Consider the following 19,413-nt stretch of genomic DNA (forward strand, 5'->3'; position numbering starts at 1 on the left):
TCGAATATTTATTTCACTAATCATACCGAGGATATTTCTTTCATCCTTTTGGTTGATCAACAGAAAAAAGATTTGAATTTTACCTCTCTTTCACAAAGAGTTTCACCTTTTATGAAGAAAATACTAGAGGTAATCTGAGGTAATTCTTTTGTGCAGTAAGATTTATTTGGAATCAACAAATATTTTTAGCAAATTGGCAAAGTTTTTATGACTTCTACGTGAAATATTTACTCAATATAGATTTTGATGCGACCTTTAGTTGCAATTTATGATTTTGGACATTCTGACCAGTGAACTGGGACCTCTCATTTAGCGACCAGCGAAGGAGCTGAAACCTTTCATTTAACGACCAGCGAAGTAGCTGGGACATTTCATTTAGCGACCAGCGAAGTAGCTGGGACATTTTATTTAGCGACCAGCGAAGTAGCTGGAACATTTCATTTAGCGACCAGCGAAGTAGCTGGAACATTTCATTTAGCGACCAGCGAAGTAGCTGGAACATTTCATTTAATCATTTAACGACCAACGAAGTAGCTGGGACATTTCATTTAATCATTTAACGACCAACGAAGTAGCTAGGACATTTCATTTAATCATTTAACGACCAGTGAAGTAGCTGGGACATTTCATTTAATCATTTAACGACCAGCGAAGTAGCTGGGACATTTCATTTAATCATTTAACGACCAGCGAAGTAGCTGGGACATTTCATTTAATCATTTAACGACCAACGAAGTAGCTGGGACATTTCATTTAATCATTTAACGACCAACGAAGTAGCTGGGACATTTCATTTAATCATTTAACGACCAGCGAAGTAGCTGGGACATTTCATTTAATCATTTAACGACCAACGAAGTAGCTGGGACATTTCATTTAATCATTTAACGACCAGCGAAGTAGCTGGGACATTTCATTTAATCATTTAACGACCAGCGAAGTAGCTGGGACATTTCATTTAATCATTTAACGACCTTTGATTTAATGATTTGATCTAAGATTGAGACTTTCTGAGGAACAAACAGCACGAGGACTGAACTTGATCTTTAGATTTGAAAATTTAGCAAAATAACACGTGCGAGCACTAGGTTTTCCAACTGAGAGTCAGGAAAGAGATCGGCCTATTTAAGATATTTAGAGATTGAAGCAAGAAGAATGGCCGGGGTTTCAGGATTATCCCATATCCTGAAGGGAAAATAGAATAGACATTTTTGACGAAAATTTTAGAAAAAGAATGATTCAGGTTTATCCCTTAACCTGAAGGAGGAATAGAAGATTTTATGAAGAGATAAACTGAGACTTGAATTTAGAAGGGATATGACAAGATTTAGAATTTATGATCTATGATTTAGATGGACCAGGTATGTGACGGGGAATATAAATAAACTTTGAGAAGACAAAAGAATATAGAACTTTGAAAACAATGCAGAACATTTGAGGAAAATTTGATTTTATTTTTGTAAAAGAATTCTCACAGGTAGCATGGTTGCCCCTATGAGTGATCTCAGGATTATCCCTTATCCTGAATGAGGAAAAGAATAGAATTTAAAGACATTTAATGTAGGGAAATTGATATAAATCTAGAAAATCAACAAAGATTGACAAAACTTGTATTTACAAAAGAATCCTCATAGGTAGCGTTATTGCTCCTACGAGGGGTTTCAGGATTATCCCTTATCCTGAATGGGAACAAGAATAGAATTTAAGAAAATTTAGCGAAGGAAAATTGATATAAATCTAGAAAATCAATAAGGATTTACAAAAGAATCCTCATAGGTAGCGTTGTTGCTCCTACAAGGGGTTTCAGGATTATCCCTTATCCTGAATGGGAAAAGAATAGGATTTAAGGAAAATTTAATGAAGGGAAATTTATATGAATCTAAAAAAAATCAACAAAGATCGGCAAAACTTGTATTTACAAAAGAATCCTCATAGGTAGCATTATTGCTCCTACGAGGGGTTTCAGGATTTTCCCTTATCCTGAAATGGGAAAAAGGATAGAATTTAAGAAAATTTAATGATGAAAAATTGATATAAATCTAGAAAATTAACCAAGATTGACAAAACTTGTATTTACAAAAGAATCCTCATCGGTAGCGTTATTGCTCCTACGAGGGGTCTCAGGATTATCCCTTATCCTGAATGGGAAAAAGAATAGAATTTAAGAAAATTTAACGAAGGGAAATTAATATAAATCTAGAAAATCAATAATGATTGATAAAACTTGTATTTACAAAAGAATCCTCATAGGTAGCATAGTGGCTCCCACGAGGGGTTTCAGGATTTTCCCTTATCCTGAATGGGAACACCTCGGACAACGAGGGTCAAGTTTATCCCTTAACCTGAGCGGGAACACCTCAGACAACGAGGGTCAGGTTTATCCCTTAACCTGAAAGGGGCTACAAAGAATATTTAGAAAATACCTCATGGGAAAGAGGCATCAGGTTTATCCCTTAACCTGAAAGGGTAGGGAATTGATAAAATTTAATGGAATTTTGAGAAAATATTTGATAAACTTGATAAAACTTGATAAAATTGATGTAAACTTGATAAGAATATGAATAAAATGAATGAAACTGATAAAGATATCAAAATTAACTGAAGATTTACAAGATTTGAGAAAAAGGAGTTTTTCTGATCCTGCCTGCATATGGGATCTTGGAAGGAAAATGTTTATTTAAAAGATAAATGAGAAATCATTTTGGGGGAAGAAAATCCACCACAAGAAGAATGATCAGCGCGAGATCTGATCCTTTAAACCAAACATGAGAGATCATCATGAGGGTTAATTTTCGAAGGCAATGGTTTTGAATACCTAATTTTGAAGAAGAAGATCAACAATAGATCTGATTTCTAAAAAATAACAGTTCGAAATTGATAATAAGATCAACACGAGGGTTGATCGTTGAAGGTAATGCTTGAAAACCCATCTTGGAAGATAAGACCAACACAGGGTCGATCTTTGAATATAATGATTTAAAACCCATTTTTGGAAGATAAGACCAATAGAATGATTGATCTTTGAATATGATGATTTATAACCCATTTTATAAGAACAACGCCAGGGTTGATCTTTGAAAAGTTTTGAGATCAATTTTGGAGGATAAGACCAACGCAAGGGTTGATCTTTTGAAAAAGATTTGAAATCCATTTTGGAAGATAAGATCGATACAAGGATTGATCTTTGAAAAAGGCTTTGAAATCCACTTTGAAAGATAAAGGTTGGTCTATAAAGATTTGAAATCCATTTTGAAAGATAAGACCAACACAAAGGTTGATCTTTGAATATAAAGATTTAAACTCCATTTTGAGAGATAAGATCAACACAAGGATTGATTTTTGAATATAAAAGTTTAAATTTCATTTTGGAAGATAAGACCAACACAAGGGTTGATCTTTCAATATAATGGTTCGAAAAACTTATTTTTGAAGACATGATCAACACGAGGGTTGATTTTTTTGTCAAAGGTTAGACCAAGGAATATTTGAACTCCTTGGTCATAACGAAGATTTTTTTAAAATTTCATGATTTTTGAAAAAGCCCTCATAGGTAATATCATTTCTCTCATGAATGATTTCAGGATTGCCCTGCATTCTGAAAAAGAACGGGAATTAAAATGCCCTAGTATGGCAAAGAGAAAAGAAGCATTGGATATAAAAGACATAAAGAAAATTGACATTTCATTTGATAAGCAAAGGTTTGATAACAACTGAATATTTATAAGAACTTGAAAAGGAAAAAGACTCATAGAAGACTGGGCTGACTAGCCCCTACAGGACAACTGAAAAAAAAAAAGAAACGAAAGCAAACAAAACTTTGGCTTTATCAATTCTTTGAGTGGTCCGGGAATGGTTCTGTCAGGACTGCTGGCTGCTTTTCTTCCTCGTCCTCTATCAGAATACTTCTATCAATGCAGTCTTGTATCATGTGCTTGAGGACGAAGCAGTGCTCTGTGTCATGCCTCGTTGCTCTATGGAACTTGCAGAACTGATCTTTGAATTTTCCCAAGATTATGGGAGGATCCGCTATTTTAGGGAGTTTGATCATCCCATGCTTTAAAAGGTAATCCAGAATTACTTCCATAGTTTGATCTAAAGGAGTGAAGACTCGATCTTTCTCCCACTTGATGTACTTAGGCTTCTCTTGAAGATCCCCTTTCTACTGGATGCTAATTAGAAGTGGCTTATCATTGTTTTTAAAGGATCTCTCCTTCTGTCCCTTGCTCTGATCTACTCTCGCACCGCTGCCACCGTTGTTCTTGTTTCCTTTGCTGCTGCTGCCAAGGTTGTTGCAGGAGGCATCAACTGAATGAGCAAACTGCGCCTTCTTCTTTTGGTCTTGGACATTCTTGACCAGAGGCGTGCCCTCATATAGTCCGCTTTCTATTCCTGCTTCGAGCCATTCAGCTCGCTCAATTAACTTGATGAAGGATTTCGCCGGGGAAGTGGCGATGAGGCTCCTTATGGGCTAAGAGAAATTATTGAGGATCACCTGCAATGCGTGCTCCTCAGGAATGGGTACCTTCATTTTATTGCAGGTGCTTCTCCACCTGTGAATGAAATCACCTGCTCTTTCATTCTCTCCTTGCTTCAGGTTGTAAAGATGATTTAATGTAGGTGAGGCTTCAGTGTTGAATAAGAAGCGCTCGATGAACAGATTTACTACCTTATCGAACTCTCGTAGTTCGATAGGATTCACATTATCAGCATACCATCTGGCTGCTACACCCTCCAGACTGCGGGGGGAGCAAATAAACAACGCTCTGTTGTCTTTTCTGAAATGACTGCACTCTGCATAAAATGTGGCCAGGTGGGCTTTAGGGTTGCCAGTCCCGTCAAATTTGAGAAACTTACGGGGAAGATTCTCCAAGTTACCGTCCCCATCTAGACCATCATAGAAATCTTCGCCGGTGTAGGTCTGCTTGCCCTTACCCTTGGCTTGAATATCCTTAATAGCTCGATTCATTTCCTTCATCTGCTTGCTCATCGGGTCCTCTGCTGGAGCCCCAAACTTGGGCTTGTTGACAGATTTGGGCTCTTCCGCAACTATCTTTACAGACTGTCTCGGAGGATTCTGCTTGTAGACAATCTGCTCTTCCTCTTCCGATTCTTCCTCGACTGACTCTGATTCGTCAGAAGTAGTATCTGGCTGCACCTTCTTTCTGATGATTCTGACTTGCTTCTTTACAGGCTTCTTCCTCAGCTTGCTTTTAGGAACTGCCTCTTTCAGCTTAGCCTCGGCTTGCTCTGACATCATCCTTGCCATCATCCTTTGGAACATGTCATACATAGAGGGGTCGATGTCATCCTTCTTGCTCTGACTCTGTCCCCTGACTGATTTAGGAGAGCTTATCTCCTCCGCCTCACTGTCCCTGAGTTGAGGAACTGTTTCTTTTCCCCCTCTTGTAGTGACCATTTTTGAAATATCAGAACTCTCTGTGGAGGAAAAATGGAGGTTTTTAGACAAAAGAAACTTTTTGGAGATATTTTGACAAAGAGGAAGGATTTAGGTTAAAAATTTAATTGTATCCCATTACTAGGGATTGAGTCGCCACCAAATTTGTGACAATTGCGTTGTTTTACTCTACGAGGGAGAGTAACCAACTGAAAAATATGAAAAGAAAATATTATTTTTGAAAAGGATATCTCTTGATGGAAAGAGATTTTTATGAAAATATAAACAAGAATATAAAAACAGAAGAAAAATAAAAGGAAAAACAAAAATTTGAGAATAAATGGTAAGGATTTAAACTTTTGAAGAACTTGCAGGCAGGATCAGAAGTTTTTGGAAGAATTTTTAGAAGAAGAAGAAGAAAAGGATAAAGAAAAATACACCTAGGTTTTAAAAATAAAGAGGACATTTTGAAACATGTACCCAAGGTTTTGGAAAATATAAGGAAGATATAAAATATCACATAATCACAGATATACAAGCAAGGATATACAAACAACACTCCCTAAAGCTGACTCTATATGCAATATTTAAAATGGCTGATAGGACCTTAATCCTAACTCTAAGATTTATATCATCTGATTCCAATCAAGGTACGCCGATATACTCAAGCCGAAGCTCGAAGTACGTGGCATATAAAGTATTTACTCCAGTTCTAAGGTAAAGGCTTCCCAACATCCTTGAGCACCTACCGATATACCTCGGACTATGGCCCTTAGGTACGTGGTAGGGGGGCGCGAACCCAAATAAGTGGTCCAGTTGTGAGGCTATCTCCCGAACTATGATTCAGTGAGACAGCCCAGCAACGTGAAGACCGGGACAATATAGGTAGAGATGTTTTCAAAATATGATCAACATGCAATGAAATCAGAAGGCTCTAATGCAAGTCCTAAAGAGATAGATTTAAATAAAGAGAAACATACACTTGCATACATTGTTTTGCATTCAATCCCTAAAATTGAGGAGAGTTGTATTTAAGAACTAAATCTAATGTGAACATGGGTATCATCTCCTCAATATGGTCCTACCAAACCATACTTAGATCCTATATGCAATGATGTCAGCTTTAGGACAGAGTCTAGGCTCCTAAGGTTTGCATGAAAACGTAGCTGACATATGTTGGAATAAAGACTTAGATTATATAAAAGCAAAGCAAAGGCACAAATTCGACCGGACGAAGATGAGGTCCCATCACGGTCGCCAAAACTGTAATCATCGCAAAATTTTTCCTCTCTTGTGGTTTTCTCTCTCTTCCTTCTCTTTCCCTTTTCTAACCTCTATTCTCCTCCTTTTTGAAGGGAGAAGGATAAAAGAAAGAAAAGAAAGAGAAAAGAGAAAAGAAAGAAAGAGAGAGAGAGAAGATGAACTATTTTGCGGGTTTTCACTTGACCTTTATTTGAAAAATATTTAGGAAATAACTCGCCTCCGTTTTGAAAATTTGCGGGAAAAATGGAGAGACGGGATTCGCTCGTGGGTACGAGGTTCGACCGTTCCTGGCGCCTTTACCAGGGGTAATCGAACCAAGGATCGAATCTATGCCTTTTGCTTTGCCTAAATATAACCTAAGAATTTATTCTAAAGATCTAAATGCACAAAGAATCATGCTTGTGCGATGCAAGGATGAATGCTCTTTCGAAAATTGATTTAGAAATTTCCAAGTATTCTGAGATAAACTTGATAAGGGAGTGAAGAAATGATTGAATCTAACTTAGAATTTGAGATAGATCAGAGAAGTTCTAATTCTTTGAAGTAATTTAAAGTTTGGAAGAATAGATCTTGGCTTTGAGAAAGAATGATTTGAAGCTCCGAAATGAAAAGAAATGAAGTTTCAAAGTCAGAAATGGACTTTGAATTCAATCATGGATTTAGGAGAAGAAGATGAAATTTTGAAGTGATATTGAATTTGAATCTTAGAATGGATCTGAGAAAATCAAATGGTATTTAAAAATAGAAATGGATTTAGGGAGTTCAAATGAGATTGGATGAGATCTGAGAGTGGAATTGGATTTGAAATCTAGAATTGAGAATGGAATTGGATCTAAAGATGGATTTAAGATCTGAGATCTGAGATCTGAGATAAAGTTGGATTCTGGATCCTAAGATGGATTTAGATCTGAAGTCTGAGACCCAAATATAGAATTGGGTTCTGGATCCTAAGATGGATTTGGATCTGAAATCTGAGATCCAATGTAGAGTTGGATTCTGGATCCTAACATGGATTTGAATCTGAAGTCTGAGGTCCAAAGTAGAACTGGATTCTGGATCCTAACATGGATTTGGATCTGAAGTCTGAGATCCAAAGTGAAATTGGATTCTGGATCCTAAAGGGGATTTGGCTCTAAAGTCTAAGATCCGATGTAGAGTTGGACTCTGAACCCTAAGATAGATTGTGGATCTGAAGTCTAAGATCCAATGTAGACTTGGGTTCTGGATCCTAAGATGGAATTGGATCTGTAATCTAAGATCCAAAGTGAAATTGGGTCCTGGATCCTAAAGGAAATTTTGGATCTGAAGTCTGAGATCCAAGGTGAAATTTGGATTCTGGATCCTAGAATGGATTTTGGGTTTTTGAAAGTCTAAATGAGACTTTTGAAAATGGATCTGGGTTTTGAAAACCCAGATTGAATTTAAAATTCAGGAAGGGTCAAGCTTTTGAGATTCATAATCAATCTCAAACTTTGATTTTTGAATTTTGAAAATAAGCTTGCTTTTGAGTTTGAAGATGAATCAGAAGTTTCAAAGTTAATTTAAACTTTGAATTTTAATTTAGATTTTGGAATTCTGGATATATAAGTGAATTCCAAAGTCAATTTGGACTTTGAATTTGAAGTTTAGAATTTGAATTTTGGATATAAGCTGATTCTGAAGTTTCAAAGTCAAATGGGACCTTGAAATTGAATTCTTGAATCCTTTTGAGAAATAGAGTTGAATTTGAATTTATGAATAGGATTTGATATGAGAAATGAAGGAAAGAATCACTTGAATTTATGAAAAAGAATTTTAAAAATATGATGCAATTCTATCCTAAATGATGAATGAATTTAAATTTTTGAAATTGGATTTTGAAAAGCTATTCCATTCTTTAAATAAATTAAAATTAGATTGAAGATATAATACATCCTTGACTATAGTCATTGAATGTATTATATAATAATCTATATTTTGATTCAAGAGAAGAATGAAATACATTTGGTCTTTTATAGAATTTAAAATGAAATGAACTCTCAATATACCCTGACTATGGCCATTGGTATATATTTTGAGTTAATTTTAAGTTAAATTCTGATAAAAGGAGAGAAAATATTTAAGGAAAATATGATGAATTTTGAAAACGGATCCAATGTGGATCCAGTGTTATTTCGTAAAAGATAAAAAAAATCCTAAGTTTTGTCCACACCTTGACTATGGTCATTGATGTGGATCATTGACTTAGGATCAATTACCTCTTACGAAATGGTGCACGTGCCATTCGTGTTTCACCATTTGTGAGAATTTTGAGAAATAAAGGAAAAAATGCATGAAAACAGGCAATTTGTGATTTCATAATGCTCATTCATTCTACCTAAGATAGGAAATGTAAATTCTCATTTAGATCTAACTATTACAACACATAAAATCCAATTTTACAACTCCAAATAATGACATTTTCCTTATATTCTCCTGCAAAAACAACTGGGTTAATCATGAAAATAGAAGAAAAATGGCATATATCTTATGGATATCTAAAAGAAATGTTCATACACCAAGACATGAATGATGGAAAGATGATATATAGGCTTATACATATGTACATATACATGCATATGTTATATATATAGGTATATATATATATATATATATGAGAGAGAGAAAATGAGCTAATGGACTGTAGGTAATGGATGAACAAATTGGTGGAGGCCTAGTAGCCACTGCTGTAGCTTTTGTTGGATATGAGGTATAGGCAGTAATGAGGGAAGTGAATATTGCTGGAAGGGTGTTGTATGTCGTAACAGGGCTGGAACATCACAACAACAGTGGTGTGAGGTGGTAATGAAAAGGGAAGATATGCATCAGTTGATGAAGCAAAATTGAACATAAGATGGATTGTGTACAATGCGCTATAGAGGAGACACTTATGCTAGACAAGTAGAAAGGTATGAAGTTGATAGGTTTACAGATGTTACAAAGTTTAGTCTATATAAAGGATAGCAGGGTATTGTGCAATGAAGATGGAATGTAACCAGTGATTTTGGTAAACATAGAAGGTGTGTGGTGCCACTATGGTAGTTACAGTAGGGAAAGAAGGGTGGCTGGACAAAAATAGTAAAGATTGCATATAACAAGTGGTGTTTTCAAGGATGTAGCAACCGGAATATAATGGAGTGAAATGGAGTTGGAGGCCCTGAAGCAACAGTGAAGGTATGATGGGCTGGATGCTGCTGGGAGCATAAGGATAGAATAGGTGTAAGAATATGGCTGAAGTATATGAATGAAATGCAGCACGAGCATAATGATTTACAACAGATATATGTCATAGGCTGTGATTAATGTAGTTGCTAGGGGTGACAGATACTGTGATATATTAACCTGCACAGCTCAAAGTGTTATGTTGGTGATGGAAGATATAGTGTAATGAAAGTGCAGGAAACGATTTTTACATAATGCAACAAATGGTAATATAAGAAAAGGAGAGAGCTGAAAGTGAATGCTACTGTGGTGGATACAGCCATGATATGCTTAAGTGTGAAATAGATGACACAACCGATGAAACTGGAAGTAGCTATAGGGCATGAAGGTGAGCTATGTGGGTAGTAGTGGTTTGTGGGTTATTGCTGTGAAAGAATGTGATGATGGGTGAGTGTGTAAATGGTGCCACATGCTGCATCAAATATAGCTACAGGTGAGTAGAAGTAATGGCAATGTGCTGTTGTAGCAATGTGCTACTGTATTGTGTATTAGATGGCAATATATCTAAGAAGCTACAGTTACTGGAATTTTCTATGAAATGGTGACAGGTATGGCTGCAAGAATGGTTAGAGTGATGGTTATATAACAGAAAAAGAGAAAAAAAAATGAAGGTATTAGAGATGTGAAAGGTGGTTTGAACTGTGAGGAGTTAGAAATATAGCAGCTGGAAGGTGGCAGGTAAAAGGGGAAAGGTGGTGATGCTGAAATGAAGTTAAATACATATATATATATATATACAGGTAGTAGAGAGGAGGCAAAAGGGGTTTTCATGCTGTCTGGACATTATTAACTCCATTTGCTTTACTTGGATAGCATGATTCCTTGCTCACAGATTATGGAAAAAAAATGACATTCCCACCTGTTGGATCTGAGATGAAGGTATCTCTCTTTGTTGGACCATGGGATAAAGGAGCACCTGCTTGCTAGAACTCCAGCAATAGGGTACATGTTTAATGAACTTGAGAAAGAGATTACCCTGTGTATATGTCCAGTTCAAACCTGTCCAGACCATCATCACCCAAGGTAGAGCTTGTTCTGCCAGAATTATGCCGACAATCACTTTCCTGTAATGACATGCCTGATACGGTGAATCATTATCTTCAGCCTCCAGCATATAGAGCATTGAATTTACAGCACCAAGAATGACATGCCCATTTAGCAGCTTAAAAGCAGAGTTGTCAAAAATCAAATTATTCTCTCTAGGTACATGATCTTTCAGTTACCAATGAATTGTCGCCTTAGTATTAAGATATTTTGGAAGGAAAAGCAACTCCATATTTCCTTTCTTAAGGAAGGGAAGGAAATATAAACTGCAAAAATGACTTAAACAAGTTTCAATTGCTGTTGACAGAAATGCAAATTCAGAAGATATGAATTGCTAAGATGAGTCTTTGAGTCTAGATCCCAAATTACAGAGATGTGCAAAAAGCATAACCGGGAACGATGCAAAAAAAAAAAAATGAAAGGTAAAAGGAAAGATTGAAAAAAAAAATGAACTATGCACAAAGATCATATGCTGATAGAGTACTTGAACACCCCCTTTTTTTCTTTTCTTTTTTTTTTTGTTTCAGATTTTCACTGGATTAAAAGAAGCTCCACCCTGATGAAAAAAAGCAGCCGTACACCATGCCTAAATGGTTGTTCTGCTAGATGTAATGGTTGCAGATTCACTACCCATGTGCTGGTTGTGCAACAGATGCTTGATAGTCACCGTAACAGGGTAGCATCCTATGAACAGAGTGGTTAGGCGCTAAATGTGAATTGTTGGTGAGTTGGTGGCCTATAATGGTGAAAAGTGGATGAAACGTGAGATGGAAGTGGAAGGCAAGTGGGGCTATGTAAATGATCGGTGAATATGTAGGTACTGATAATTGCAGGGATATTATATGGTAGATGAATATATAAGTACTATACATTAAAATTCCATTGGAGATTCACCATTATCTCTAAATTACACAGACGTGATCAGATGAGTCCATCTCATCCTCTGAATTATCCAAGCTAGCATTGAGAACTCATCCCTACCTTCTGCTGTCATCACTACCGGCAACCACAGATCATCTTCAACTTCTGCAACTTAAACACGTTAAAAAAAAAAAAAACAAATAACCCTTTTAACTAAATTCTATTTCCACAAACAACCACGGATTTGTCATGGTGAATTAATGGATTTGGTATGGCAAGTTTGTGGATGGGCTAGCTGACAACGAATGGATTAGCTAGAACAATAATAAATTACAAATGGGGAACCAATATTCCATTCTTTTATATGCTCAGGATTGCTGCTTAGAGCAGCTAACTTGCGTGAGTGGTTTTTCTCCATTTTCTGAGAGATATGTGGCTCTCGATTGATCTTTAATGCTTAACACAGATCCAGTAGAATGGTCCCTTGCAGAGTACAAAAATTCTTTGCATTATACAGTATTTTAGCAATCCAACGGTCAGCAATTGATCTTATGCTTCTCTTTAATCTCCCCTCTTCAAAATCTTTTGGTATAATTGGTCCTTCATGAATCAGGCTTTTCCATGGCACTTAGGGATTGCAAACAGATAATCAAAATAGTTCAAGCAATTTGGTTTATGTAATCAATAGCATTAAGAGATAGGGCATGAGAGAGAGGGGGGGAAGAGGGTTGAATCAAACAGAAAATAGCAGATGAATGAGATGGTAATAAGAAATGGCATATAAACAACAAAAAAAAAAGATACAGAGGATGATACGATGAATGATAAAAGGAATGTTGAACCTGAAATAACATAAAACTGAAATCTATATTTACACAAACTGAAGAAAATGAATCGTAAAGCAAGAAAAAAAAAATGGATGTTGGAATCAATCCTTCAGTTGATATTGCATGTAGGTAGAGCGATATTGCTATAAACAATTCGCTGCTGCCATGGATGCTTTAATGGGGCCAAACTGAAAAATCCAAGCAATTAAAACCACCAGGAGAAGAGGGGAGAGGCTTTTACCAAATTGTCTTGTTTTAATTGGAGAAGGAGAGGCGTCTCCTATACTTTGTAGATTGGACGAAGCTCTGAAGATTGATCGACCAAGGGAAACCAGGGGAAGAAGAAAGTGAGACAGAAGGAGAAGATGGGGAATGAAGGCGACACGTAGAAGAATGGTGTGGGGGTGAAGATGGATCCCTCGCCCTCCCTCCGTGATCTCCTTTTTAAGGCCGAAGAAAAATCTTCCAGAGAGGATTTGTTGGAGATGGAGGGAGTTCCAGCGAGAGAGGAGGCGATGGAGGGTGCGAACGGGGGTGGCCGTTGCAATTTTTTTGAAATTCCCAAGAGGGGCCTCCTTTTCAGAACTTTTCTAAAAAAAATAGTTTTTGTTTTCAAAAAGAGGTTTCAATCAGAGGGTTTTAACAAAAAGTTTAAAAAGGAGGGTAGATTACCTAGTTTCTGAAAATTTTTCTGGATTTTTGATTTTCTTATTTTTTTGTTCTTTTCTTTTTAAACATATAATTGTAAAAAAACAAAACTCTAAAACTAAGAAAATTAATACTAATTTTACAAAATATTCATAAGAGAAAGGTTTTTCTGAAAGATCAGGGTTATTTTGGGGAAAGTTTCTTCAGAAGAATGGGTTTGAACCCAGGTTTGAGAAAATGTTCGAGTTTTGACACTTGAATCGAGAAATACAATGTGATGGATCCAAACGAATGTCGAATGGATTATCCAAGCTATTTAAAGGCTATTTTTGGTATTTTCTATAATTTTAATTTAAAATTTGAACAATGAGACTTGGATTTGGATATGGACAATGGATCCAGATCCGAAATCAATTTAAACATATAAAATGATTTTAATTTCGATAAAACTTGAGAAATGAACTAAAAAAAATGACTTATTTACTAAAAAATGAATTTAGGGGCAAAAAGGGAATATTTAAAAGATTTTGAAAAATTTGGGGTGTTCACAACCCCGTAGCCCTCCGCTGTCCCATCCTGGCAGCATTAGTGTGAGTAGTTGGGTGAGCAGTACGCTGCCCACACATACATAGAAATTTTTCTTCATCTTAGGTTTTTGACAATTTCATCAAAAACCATTGTTTTTGCATCATTGGTTTCCGCAAGCGCGGTGATCCACTGTGAAAATGCCAATGTAATTCCCATAAGTATGAGATTAGTTAAATTTCAATCTCAACACGTGAGTGTGTCGAAATCACAGATCTTTCTTATGAAAATGGTTATGTTATGCGAAATTGTCAATATATGACCTTTGAAGTTCATTTGCTTGAAAAATTGAAATGTTTGTTCACACTCAAGTATGCGATACTTGTTATAGCTTGATGTTCATGTAATTATGATTACGTTATGCTAATTAGACTTGCAATTCTCCTAAGAATGTTTATTGGTACTCTCACTCGCACATTGTTACTTGTTGAAATGTGTTTTTCATAGTTATGCATACGTATCTTGCCTCTGTATCATTACCTGTGCGAAGGACTTGGGAAAATGTGACATTTAGCTTCACACTTGCACATAGCACATCTTGACACCTGTACTATTTAGTATGTACCTCTAGAGGTACACTTTGGTCTCGTGCTTGAAGCATGGATGAGTGCACGAAGTGCACATTACACATGTGATATAAAGAATGACAAAAACTTGAACACCATAGGGTATTAGCAATACACTCGTGTTTTTTTGACTCAGATGGAGTTTTGAGCGATGGCTCCATGTTCGTGAGTGAGCTCACGTATGCCTATACCCCAGAATGAAAATGCTAAAATGGTGTTATGATCGTCTTCACAGGCGATGTGCTCTCTGTTGGCCGTGTGAGGCTAAGCACGTGAATGGGCAGGCTAAGTCCTCGTTTGCATACCCCACGGAGACCACCCGGTATAGGCACCTCAAAAGGAGGTATGTTGTCAAACTAAGCCTAAGAAAGATAAATCGTCGCACCCCATTCACAAAATGGTTCACCTTAGAGAGGGTGGATGGTACAGCCCTGAGTGACTAGTCATTACTACGACACGTGTTTTTATAGGAGCTGAAGCATCCTTTGACCTCCAGTCACTCAGAGTTAGGGAGGTCGAGGTGACCTTTTAAGGTACCTCACTACTGCAGTAGTATGGATTGCAATCCTTTACCTATGCATGGGTTTTCTCTCAGTTGTGGATGCCCGCATGGAGTTTGACTCAGTCTGTAGCATCCTGTGATCATCGCAAAATTTTTTCTCTCGCAATATTCTCTCTTTTCCTTCTCTTTTCCTTTCCAACCTCTATTTCTTCCTTTTTGAAGGGAGAAAATGAAAGACAGAAAGAAAGAGAAAAGAAGAGAAAAGAAGAGAAGAGGAACTCTTTTGCAGGGTCTCACTTGACCTTAATTTTGAAAATATTTAAGAAAATAACTCACCTCCGTTTTGAAAATATTTGCGGGAAAACTGGGAGACGGGATTTGCTCGTCGGTACGAGGTTTGACCGTTCCTGGCGCCTTTACCAGAGGTAATCGAACCAAGGGTCGAATTCATGCCTTTTGCGTTGCTAAGAAATTTTCTAAGAATTTATCCTAAGTCTAAATGAACAAAGAATCATGCTTGTGCAATGTAGAGATGTATGCTCTTTTTGAAAAAAATGATTTGGAAATCTCCAAGTATTTCTGAGATGAATAGAGTGAAGAAATGGTTTTTTTTTAACTCAGAACTTAAGATTTAAAGTTCTAAGTTTTTGGAATAATCAGAGCTTGGGAAAATAATCCAGACTTTTTGAAAGGAAGGATCTTGAAATTGAGATAAAAGGAAAAGAAAGGAAACTCTAAAGTCATAAATGGATTTTGAATTTAGAGTTTAGAACTTGGGTAAATGTTTTGAATTCTAACTTTGAAGTTTTGAAATCAGAATGAGTTCTAAGAGATCCGAATAAGATTGAGAAATAGAATTGGCTTTTGGAATTTTTAGGAATCAAGATAAACTTGATTTTTGAAATCTAGAATGAAATGGAGTTGGATTTGAAGAATTGGAATTGAGAATGGGTTTTGAATCCAAGGTCTGGATCTAAGATAGATTTGAAATCCAAAATTGAATTCTAGATTTGGAGTGGAGTTGGATCCTAGATTTGTGATCCAAGATAGAATTTGGATCTAAAGTCTGAGATCCAAGGTAAAATTGAATTCTGGATCCTAAAGGGATTTCGGATCTGAAGTCTAAGATCCGAGAGGGAGTTGGATTTCTAGACCCTAAAATGGAGTTTGGACCTGAGATCCAATATGAAACTAGATTCTGGATCCTAAAATGGATTTTGGATCTGAAGTCTGAGATCCAAGGTAAAGTTGGGTTCTGGATCCTAGAACAAATTTTGGACCTGGAGTCTGATATCCAAGAGTAGAGGTTTATACTTGGAAATCTGGATCCTAAGTGAAATTTGGGTTCTGAAAAGTCCAAATAGGACTCTTAAAGATGGATCTGGGTTTTGAAAACCCAGATTGAATTTGAGAAGAATCAGGTTTTGAGATTTAAAAATCAATCTCAAATTTTGATTTTGAATTTGGAGATGAGAAAAATAAACTTGATTTTGACATAGAAGATGACTTTAGAGTTAATTTTGAATTTTTAAGTTTGGATGTTGATTTGAAATTTGAAATTTGAATACAAAACAATTTTGAATTTTAAAAGTCAAATAGGACTTTAAAATTGAATTTTTAAATTTTAAAATGAGATAGAATTGAATTTGAATCTATAAATAAGATTGGATATGAGAAATGAAGAAAAAGAATCACTTGGAATTTTGGAAAGGGAATTTTGAAAATATGATGCAATTCTATCCTAAATGATGAATGAATTTACATAATTTTGAAATTGGATTTTGAAAATCATATTTCATTCTTTAAATGATATTAAAATGAGATTTGAAGATATAATACATCCCTGACTATGGTCTTTGAATGTATTATATAATAATCACATTAAAATTCAAATGAAGAATAAAACATATTTTTGGTGCTTTTATAGAATTTAAAATGAAATGAACTCTCAATATACCCTGACCATGGCCATTGGTATATATATTGAATTAATTTTAAATTAAATTCTGATAAAAGAGGAAAATATTTAAAGAAAATATGATGATTTTTTAAAAAGGATCCAGTGTTATTTTATAAAAGATAAAAATGCAAAGTTTTGTTTACATCTTGACTATGGCCATTGATGTAAATCATCAAACTTAGGATTAATTACCTCTTACGAAATGGTGCACGTGCCATTCATGTTTCTTCATTGTGAGATTTTGAGAAATAAAGGCAAAAATCATGAAAATAAGCAATTTATGATATTTACAATGCTCATTCATTCTATCTAAAACAGGAAATGTAAATTCTCATTAAGATCTAACTATTACAATACATAAAATTGAATTTACAACTCCCAATAATGACCTTTTTCCATATATTCCCTGCAAAACACTTTGATTAGTATGAAAAGAGAAGAGAAATTGCCTATATCATATAGATGTTAATGATGAAATGCTCATGCGCCAAGATATAAATGATGGAAAAGATGAAGAATGACATTACATACCTATATACACACATATATACATGCATATATATGTATATATCTATATGTATATATATATATATATATATATATATATATATATATGTATGTATGTATATACATATATGAGACATATACAAGGGATTGATATACTGAAAATGGGAATGCTTGAAGATGTTGCAAAGAATGGGAGAGATGGTTGTCCCTTAATGGGATTTTAAATTGTAACCAACCAGGGTTTTCTTTTCATTGTTTCATATTGACATAAATTTAACCAAGCATTGGCTGGTTGGCTGCAAACAGGTACATGGGAATGAGATTAGGCTCAGGGTGGATGATGGACCGAGAATGGTAATAATGTTGGATATTTATTGTGGGGTTTTGAAAGACAAATTACAGCAGTGCCTTGGCACTGCTGCACAACAGTGCCAGGCACTGCTACGGGTACAGGGGAAAATATTGACAGTAGTGCATTGGCACTGCTGTAAATCTATGAAAGATTACAACAGTGCCAAGAACTGCTGTATGTAAAGATACATGCAGGGGAAGACATGCTGTGGAGAAGCCAAGTTCACGTCAAACCCTGCTCCACCAGCCATAGTCGTAATGGCATAGTGTGACAACAAGAGAAAAACACTATGTTAAGTGTTTTGTAAAGCATAGGTCTATGGTAATGAAGGGGTGAATAGATATGATGGACAGTTGTGTCATAACAACACCTTCTGTTGTAAATTTATACAAAAGACTGCTCAAAATGCAAAGATGGAGCCATAGCAGTGGTTGCCACTGCTATGAGTGCTAAAATGAAAATCACAACCAGCACTATTGTAACTTGTGGAGGCAAACAGTTTGGTTTAGAAGCATACTATCATCAGTGAGCTAAAGTATGAAAACAAGAGTAAAGTTCCACATGAAAACTAATTAAGGACTTAGGGGAAAATCAGAGCAGCAATAATGCTTATATCGTCAGGTAAAACGAAGCCATCATGCAGGATCTGAATTACCCATGAATCATGTAAAGAAACAAACGAACAAACCTTTACTTACAGAAATTGGAGGTATAAATGAAAACTGAATTTTATCAGAATCGCACAGATCACCTGTTAAAAATAACAATTCCCTTTGACTCTTCAAATGAAGACAATAATCTAATGACGATGCCGAGATTAATGAACCAATTCACAGGGAGGAAAAAGTGGGATTACGAAATTTTTCTGGATTTCAGTAGAGAACCCATGACAGTTTCTAACATTATTGAAATCGACCTTTTTCCCTGTTCTTAGATTTAGACTCGATTTCCTAGAATAAAGTGAAGATAAATGGAGGGACTTATGGCTACACACATACTTCCATTCATTACAAAACTAATCCTCTTTGATTTAAAAGTATGATCATATAAATGCCTCCAACCTTAGTTTCAATGTCATGTTCTGTAGAAACATGAAGGCTTTACAAGAGATGTAAGTGTTCACAAGGCATATGGGCAAATAACAAAGATGATGTTAAAAAAAATTTTGTAGTGAATGGTCATCAGTTCTTATCGTTAAGTGCACAAAATCAAATGATAGAAGTAGATGCCATAACACCAACAGATTATACAAATGGATATGCATTTTATGCTAATAAAAAAAAGGGGCTACGAGAGTGGCACAATGCAAAGTAACATGCACTGCATAACACAGAGAATACCATCTGATACAAGATGACTCCAATAAACATGATAGTATTAATATTGATATGCTGCTTGCATGATGGGTGGTCTACAATAGATCAAATGAAAACCCTTACGATCGAGCAAAACATTTCCTAGTAGTGACTGGTAAGGATTTCATATGTAAACAGAGAGAAACAGAAATACACGAATGCAGGGGAAAGAACATGAAGGCAAATATTGGCAATAAAATGCATATTGTAAGCAGAGATCACATATAAACAGCAAAAGAAAAAAAAAAGAAAAACAGAATCACAGGAAGAAGCTAATGAGAAATATCGATCCTGTGGATTGATTGTTA

This window comes from Nuphar pumila, chromosome 11 (assembly GCF_984573655.1).
Source record: "Nuphar pumila chromosome 11, dmNupPumi1.hap1.1, whole genome shotgun sequence".
Taxonomy (NCBI): domain Eukaryota; kingdom Viridiplantae; phylum Streptophyta; class Magnoliopsida; order Nymphaeales; family Nymphaeaceae; genus Nuphar; species Nuphar pumila.